Source organism: Rattus norvegicus, chromosome 3, assembly GCF_021556685.1.
Source record: "Rattus norvegicus strain SHRSP/BbbUtx chromosome 3, alternate assembly SHRSP_T2T, whole genome shotgun sequence".
In the NCBI taxonomy this organism is placed as follows: Eukaryota; Metazoa; Chordata; class Mammalia; order Rodentia; family Muridae; genus Rattus; species Rattus norvegicus.
The window spans coordinates 159,202,427-159,211,190 of record NC_141536.1 but is presented as its reverse complement, the minus strand read 5'-3'; the positions used below and the strand labels follow the sequence as shown (position 1 = coordinate 159,211,190).

Genomic DNA, 8,764 nt, shown 5'->3' with positions numbered 1-8,764 from the left:
CTATCATAAATAGTGTGCAAGGGGCTGGAGAGATGGCTCAGTGGTTACGAACAGACCGCTCTTCCAGAGGATGGGGATTTGACTCCCAGAATACACAGCGCAGTTCACAACCATCTGTAACTCCAATTCCAGGGACTCTGATGCCCTCTTCTGGCCTATATGGGTACTGCGTGCACAGATACACATACAGGTGTAACAGGCATAAAATAAATGGATCTCTAAAATATTACGCAAGGAAAGATTAATTCCTGCTTTACTCGAGAATTGAGAAATAAATACACATAAAATTGGTCTTCAGGCAATTCTGAGAAGAGTTTCAAAAGGAGTCTACAAGCCCTCCACATAATCCGGCCTCTCTACAGATTTCCTATAGTCCTCGTACATAAAGTCTCACAAATACTGGTAGCCACTGAGTTCAGTACACCAAGACTTTCCAGCTCATGGTCTTGTCTATCTGGTGTGCAGGGGAGGGGCACAACCCTGTGTACCATGGGCTTCTTAGCAGCACCTGAGGTCTCTAACCACTAGAGGCCAGTCCCCATAGCTCTGAGGTGACCATCAAAGATTATCTCAAGCCCGTTAACAACAAAACAAAAAGCTGTCGAGATGCTTAAAATGCTTGCTGCTCTTAGAACCAAAGTTTGATTCCTAGAACCCAAGTCAGTGGGGGCTCACAACTACCTGAGACTCTAGCTCTGGGGAATATGATGCCCCCTGCTGGCCACAAGGGTATCTGCACTCACATGCACATACCACCTCATACGCATAAATAAAATAAAATAAATTCACATAAAGAAAGAAAGAAGGAAGGAAGGAAGGAAGGAAGGAAGGAAGGAAGGAAGGAAAGAGAGTAAATCTTAAAGCAAGGCTGGAAACTGCCCATTTACACCGGTTAGCAGTCTCCTTCCCAAGAGAAGGTGTTATGGAGAACAATGCTCTTAAGTGAAAATTTTTCCAGTGGGAGGACACAGGCATGGGTGGCTCCCTCTTTGTTGGTGAGGCACTTTTCCAAACTCAGAGAAATGCATGTCCCTGGGTGCTAGGATTTGTCACCGATGCCCTTAATCAAAAGAAAACAGCTGCTGGCATGGTGTGACAGTCTCTAAATTGCCTGATTTCGGGTATTTAACAACAAATAAATAAATAATTCTGTCGCAGAGGGCTCCAACCTAGCAAATAATTACAGAGAGACTGTCAGCAAACCTGAAGGCCATGACAAGCTCCATTAGCCTGGAATCTCTGGCTATTTAAAATCTACGCAAGAGCACGAAGGTAGCTATTTTTATCCACTTCATGTTCAGGAAAATGTCACATCTAAAGCCCAGGTTTGTTCTTGGACGTGACAGAATACTCTGAAGTTTTAAGCCATGCTGCACAAAAGAGAACTTTCGTGATACGGACAAGGTTTAACACCACGTCTGATCATGTTAGAAGACAGCGACTTGGGCCTTCCGACACGGACATCTATCCCTGGTGACACCTTATCTTATCTAGTGACAATGACACCACTGAAAAGTCTCACCGAGGTGTCACACAGCTCCTACCCTGTTCTGCAAAAGCAGATTTACAGGCCTGGAAGTGGTGCCAAGTCTTGCACAAGCTGGTCATCCTCCTGCCTGGAGTCTTCGAGGAGTGATCAAAACCTGCTACCCCAGAGGCTGGGCTGTCGTTGTGACTCAGAATGGGCTGCGGTGGCTTCTGCCTAGAATCCCAGTACTCAGAAGGGCGAGAGCAAAGGGTCGCACTGGGTTCAGGTCTGCTCTGGACTACAGAGCGAGTTCAGGGTCATCCTCAAGAACAGAAAGGGAGTCTGTCTCGAAAGCAAGCAAAACACACATCTGCTCTGTGTGCGCCGGCGTTTGTTAAGCCGTTATAAAAAAAAAAAGTCTTGAGTACTGTTGGGTAGCTCGGTTGAGTGAAGAGGCTTGCTGCCAAGCCTGAAGAACTACAATCTACCCACCTCCACCACCAGCCCCGGGATTCCCATGGTAGAAGGAGAGAAAACACATGCAAACGCACGCGCACACACACACACACACACACACACACACACACACACAAATAAACAAACAAACAAACACAATAAAGGAAAATGTTTTTGTAAGAAATAGAAGATAAATATTTACCTCTCAGGGGTGTGTGTGTGTGTGTGTGTGTGTGTGTGTGTGTGTGTGTGTGTGTGTAAACTATTTTAAGAAAGACTTTGAATATGCTTTCAGTTCATGGATAAACCTTAATCTCTCTCTGAGCAGGTATATCTATCTAGAGCTGACCTTCCTTTCCTCCTCTAACCTGCTCAACAAGGCCACCCGCCATTCTCCGTCTGTTGTGTCTACAACACTCTCCTCACTGTTGTGTCTGCATTGGCTCCTCACTGGGCCCCCCTTTGAGGCTTTGTTGCTCTGCCCACTATGTCCCATTCTGCAGCCATCGGTGACCTGGTAAGATGTAAACCAGGCGACGTTCCACCTCTGCCCACATCCCTGCCATTCTTTCTCTTTTTACCCCGAGTAAAACCCAACAAGGGACAGACAATTGCCTTCTTGGATCCACCGCTCCCCACCATTTTCCAAGTTTATTTCCTTCTGCGCAGAACCGCCCTGCTGTTCCTTCCACACTCGGGGCCCTGCCTGAACCCAGGATTTTTGCCACTCTGTCTGCTTCAATTAATTTACCTCCAGTGTTCTTACCTCACAACCACTTCCCATCCTGCACTGCTCCCTCCTCTGTGTCAATATTCAGTACAGCCCTTCCCTGGGAACCTTATTTTACATATCTTTATAAAATTTTTAATTCCCTTCTCACCATCTAACATTATTCATTGTAATCGTCCTGCTTATTAAAGAAGAAGTAAAAGAAAGAAAGAAATTAATAAATGATAAAAATAAATGCTTAATTCAGGTTATTTCTAAAACTATGAGGCAGGTATTGTGGCACATGCTGTATCCTCAGTGCTTCAGACTCAAGGGTGGCGCTGTCACAAGCCTCGAAGCATCTGGGGCCTCACAGAAAGCCCTGTCTGAGAACAGTCTAGTTGCAGGTAATGGGAACATGGTCCTTCCGGTCCTTCCGGTCCTTCCGGTCCTTCCGGTCCTTCTGTTAGTCTGCCAAACAGCCCCTTTTCCTCATGTTGTTTCTCAGGAAAGGAACTACTGGTTTGAAAGCAGATAGAAGTTCGGAGAATACAAACCTCTGAGAAGCCCATAGCAACAATGTTTCAAAGCAGAGAATGAACGCCTGGAGGAGTCACAGAATTGGTACCGGTAAGAGGCCCATGCTATCCTCAGTCTCTGGCAATTGCGTCGGAAAATGCAATTGAGAATCTGCCATCCTCAAGGCGTTAAGAAATCCAACCACAGCATCTCTGGTGTAGCCTCCCCTTCACTCACCATCAGAGGACAAAGCAAAGACATCAACGAGCAAAATATTGAAAGGTTAACAAAAAGATGTATGCAGTAGGGGGAAGGGAAAACAGAAGTATGTGTGGTCTTATGGCTGTGGCTGCCACAGCCCAGTGATGCTGTTACTATCGGCCCTGTAGCTGTCATGAAGGTGGCAGCCAAGTCTTCATGGGGTGGGCACAAGCCACACTTACCAGCTCCCTTAGTGGCTTCATCCCATTCAGCTGGGAGAGAGCATCCCAGCAGTCAAACCAGACTGGGTGTCCAATTCAGGGCTATGCAATTAAAAGGAACTCAACTCTAAGCCTCAGACCTCCGCTATATTCACGCTGAGTGCCTCAGACTGGCCTGTGTATGCTCCCAGTTAGTGACTCGGTCTCTGGGAGCTCCTTGAGGTCCGGGTCAGTTGAGACTGCTGGTCGCTCTCCCTCTCAGCTTCTTCAGTCCTCTCCCTAATCCACCCGTAGGGGTCTCCAACTTGAGTCCAGTGATTGGGGGTAAGCGTCTGCTTTGGTCCCAGTCAGCTGCTGGTAGGGGCTCTCATAGCAACAATGACAGTGTCAGGCCTCGGTGTCCCACCATGAGATGGATCCGAAGTTAGGCCATTTGGTTTGCCTTTCCTTCAGTCTCTTCTCCATTTTCGTCCTCGTGGTCCTTTTAGACAGGAACAATTCTGGGTCAGCAATTTTGACAGTGGGTTAGTTACCCTGTCCCTCCGCTTGAGGCCCTAGGGGCAGGGAGAGAGGGACCACGACTGGAATATAAATAAAATAAAATAAAAAGCTATTTCTAGCGTCCGTGCTTACAGCTCTTCTCCTGGCCACAGGCCACAGTGCCAAACCTGCCCTGCTGTTAGGATGTCTGCGCAGGAGCACTGTCCTGCCTTCATTCTGCCAAGTTCTGACTCTAACCAGAGACAAAGATATGTGTTTGTGTTTGACTCCCATCCTCCTTGCTTTGAGGATCCTGCAGATTTGCAAAAGTAAATGTAGAGAAAGTTCGAGAAAAATCTCAGAACATGGCCATCTTTGATCTTAAACACCAGGCCTGAGCGCTAGTTTGAGCATCAGCCTCTCTTTCTCCACACTCTCCAGCTTCAGTGCCAGGTAAGACAGCGCTACCCTCCCCTTGTCTGTGCATACAGACGTACAGACGTGTAGAATGTCTTTGGCCCAGGCTTCACTCAGGCATAGAAGCCAGGAGCCAAGCAACAAGGGAACCTCATCCTTCCACAGGCAAAGCTCCTTTGACATCAACAGAAGGCTGGAACAAAAGCAGAAACAGAGGATAACGCATTTCACGTCATTACCTCACCAATGGCACAGAAAGAGGCTTTCTGGCAGCAACCTGAGCTCAGCAGGCAGGTAATTAAGTGAGCTTTAATTCGTCCACCCAATGGCACCACTGCCAAGGAATAAGAAATGAAGAAGGGAAGTGTGGGGAGGAGAGAGGAGGGAAGGGGGAAGGAGGAAGACAGGAAGAGATGGATAAAAAGAAAAGGAAGGAAGGAGGTGAGAGGGAGGGAAAGAGAGTATATGGTGCAGAGGGAGAGAGGAGAGAGGGGGAGAGGGGGAGAGGGGGAGAGGGGGAGAGGGAGAGGGGAGGAGAGAGAGAGAGAGAGAGAGAGAGAGAGAGAGAGAGAGACTATCCAAATTCCCAGAGAACGTGGATCACAGATTGCTAGCATCCAAACAAAAGCCAGCTAGATGGCTTTAAAATGCCTTGTCAACACTTTCAAACCTGCTTAGGGACTCTGGGGTGGTAGAGGGGGAACTGATGCCCTCCCTACCATTGCTGAAGAAGGCTGGAATTTGCATATTTATTGTGGCAGGATTCTAACTTTCTTTTTACGGTGCTTCCTGTCACAGATGGGGCAGAAGTGGGAGCGGTGGGGAAGCCATTTGTTTCTTCCGCACTGGGTGAAATTCTATCCAGGAGAAAGTCCCCAGCTTTCCCTGAGAAATCAGAGTGGATTCACAAGGGCTGCCCCAGGCTTAACTGTCTGCCAGGATCAAGCTTGTGCTAGTTGGCAAACAGATGGTTCAAAAGAGCTGAGTCATCACTCCGTCCCAGGGATACCAGAACAATCTGACTCCAGGATAATGTCAGCCAGCCAAGTCAGAGTGCTCTGCCTACACTGTGGGCTTCCGGCAAGGCGCAGCCCATGCTTGCAAGGCGGAGCCTCCAAAGAGCTCCACACCCAGAGATAGTTGGGTTTTATTTCACCGAATACCTTGAATACAAAATATTCTTCAATGATATGTCATTTCTTACTTCAATATATTTATTTCATTTATTCTGAGAACATCATATATGTGTATGCAAAATATGGTCATGTCTGTCCCCCATCCCCCCTTCAACTCTCCCCATATTCTCCCAATAGGCTCTCTCTTCCTCAAAACCTCACATCTTCTTTTGGTTGTTGATAGTCCTCCTCCAAGTCCAGTGACTGACTATGTGCATAGTGTGGGGCATCCACTGAATCATGGGAAACGTCCCAGTGACCTCATCCTCAATAAAGAATGATTCTCCCCCACCCCACCACCATAGCTATCACACCAAACAGCCCCTCAGTAAGAGCTGGAGACGTGTCTATGCTAGGATCTGGGCTGGCTTGACCTTGGATCCTTCTTACACAGGTGACGTAACCACAGCTGTTGTGAGCCCGGGAGTGTGGAAGGTGCGTACTGTTGGGAGACGTTATCAGAATCCTGCTGCGTCTGTTTTGGGGACTTTTGGGTCAAAGCTCTGTCTGACAGAGGCAACTCAAGAAGGAGCGTTTGCTTTGGCTCACGGTTCGAGGGATACAGTCTGCCATAGCAGTAGGGGCTGGGAAGCTCCTACTCTGTGTCCTGGGAAGCTGGTCCCACTGTGCGGCAATCGGGAAGCTGAGAGACAGAAGCTGCGACCTGATTTTCTCTCCTTTCTGTTCAGTCTAGCCCGTGGGATGGCACCACCCACATTTAGCATAGGTTTTCCTTCCTCAGGTTAGACCTTCACAGACACAGGGGCGTGTCTTCTCGGTAATTCTATGTCCAGTCACGTGGGTAATAAAACGAACTATCGTTTGAAGCTATCAATAAATTTGGGGGGGGGTTGTTTTCACATAATCGTAAGCAGACTTATTTTATGTAATAGTCTATAAATATTGAGACTAAAATATTGAGGTTTAAAAGGGGGAAAGGAAACTCTCAATTTGGGAAATAATCCTCTTCATTCTAATATAAAAGAAAGCCAGTATGTTTTTAATGTCAAGGAAGAAAACGTACTTTGGTCAACCTAAGCAAAGGGAAATGTACCTAAAAGATACACATCTGTGGCTTTGAACTTTTCCTATTCCTTTTTTTTTGTTGTTGTTGTTGTTGTTCTTGCTTTGTTTTGTTTGAGACAGGATTTCTCAGTGTAGCCCTGGCTATTCTGGAACTTACTCTGTAGACCAGGCTAGCCTCAAACTCAAAAGACCCGCCAGCCTGTGCCTCCCAAGCACTGGGATTAAAAGTATAGGCCACCACCAGCAGCCCTGGGAATGCTTTAAAAGAAAACTGCAATGTGTTTGTATTGATTATACAAAGACTTTTGTATCCTTGTCCCCTAACATCGCATCTATTTACAAAGCACTTGCATCTAATAGCTTTTAAAGATAATCCAGAAATGACAGAAGCCAGCTTGGTTACTGGGGGACTGTGTGCACATTAATTGGTACAGTGTTATATAGAAGGGGCTCAACACCAGTGAATTTTGACAACCACAGGACGTTCTAGAGCCTAACTCTCACAATGGAGGGAGGTGATGCTATATTAGAAACTACTAGAATTCCGCTGCCTCGCGCCTCTCAGCAGGCAGACAACTTGTATAGAACTTAAGAGTTAAGGAAGCTCCCTGTCTTAGTCAGGGTTTCAGTGCTGTGAGGAGACGCCATGACCAAGGCAACTCTTATAAAGGACAACATTTAGTTGGGGCTGGCTTACAGGTTCAGAGGCTCAGTCCATTATCATCATGGCAGGGAGCATGGCAGCATCAGGCAGACATAGTTCTGGAGCAGGAGCTGAGAGTTCTACATCTTGACCCCAAATCAGACAGAAGGAGACTGGTGCGTCCTCACTTGGTGGGGCTTGAGCATAGAACCTCAAAGCCCACCCCTCCAGTGACACACTTCCTCCAACAAGGCCACACCTACTCTAACAAGGCCACACCTACTCCAACAAGGCCACACCTACTCTAACAAGGCCACACCTCCTAACAGTGTTACTTCCTGTGGGCCAAGCATTCAAACACAAGGCCAAACCTCTTCAAACCAATACACTCCCTGTATTGAATGAACCCTTTTTGTTGTAAAAATATAAAAAATAAAAAAGTAGGGTTGTCTTTTATCCCCACTAGGTCCAGCTCCTCAGTGCCCCAAGATATCTGCTGGATATCTTAATTCTCAATCAGCAAAGCCCCTCACCCGCTCTGCTCCATCCCATATCACACTGCCGAGGGCCTCTCTCTGAGCCGTCAGCAATCTCTCTCCCTATCTAGTTCCCAAGGCAGGTTTCCCTGCCAGAAACACACATCCCAACTCCGTGGTGGCCCAGACCAGCCGCCCCACACTCCATTACACTTAAATCTACACATGAAAGAACACACAACACAATAACCTTTGACCCAATTGATAAGATAAAATTGCCCACCTAAACATACAAAGCCCAGTGCCATCCATCCCTTAAGAACATTAATAACAACCTGTAAAGGTGCAGCATGGAATCTTAAGGTCACCCGCCATATTGTCCCAGAACCACTAGACTCATATGAAAGTCAAGTATCGAAATGAGGCTCATATGAAAAGCACAAGAAAAGTAACATAAAACACCCAAGGAATCATTACAAAAATGATTGCTGAAATGACAATGTTTAGAATATATTAGGATAAATAAAACATGTCATTGAAACTACCTAAAACTGTTTCCCAATTTTAACTTTTTATAGTGGCTATTAGGGAAATTTAAACGATCTTCGTGGCTCGCTTTGATGGTCTGAGACAGATTTCTATAAAACCATGTCCAACCATTTCTTTTTAACTCTTTGGAAAGTCAGGATTACGGGATAAAAAAAGAGAGACCAGGGGTTGGGGATTTAGCTCAGTGGTAGAGCGCTTGCCTAGCAAACGCAAGGCCCTGGGTTCGGTCCCCAGCTCCGAAAAAAAGAAAAAGAAAAAAAGAGAGAGAGAGAGACCAATTGGACAAGCACCTGCTGAGTGCCTTGTCCCCCAGCAGGATCAGAGAGGTTCTGGTTACAGGTCTAAGAGTTGTACATGGGACTGGAGATACAGTTCAGTGGTAGAGCATTTGCTGCTCTTCCAAAAGACTGAAGTCCATATTCTA

The 8,764-nt window shown here is 46.7% G+C and overlaps 1 long non-coding RNA gene across 1 annotated transcript; it reads left to right on the top strand.

The window, feature by feature from the left end:
• The first annotated feature begins 3,084 nt into the window (after positions 1–3,084).
• LOC148006589 (uncharacterized) lies at positions 3,085–8,488 on the top strand. Its single transcript, XR_015684012.1, has 3 exons — positions 3,085–3,263; positions 4,637–4,765; positions 6,041–8,488. It is a non-coding gene; the product is annotated as an uncharacterized LOC148006589 (long non-coding RNA).
• Positions 8,489–8,764: the final 276 nt, after the last annotated feature.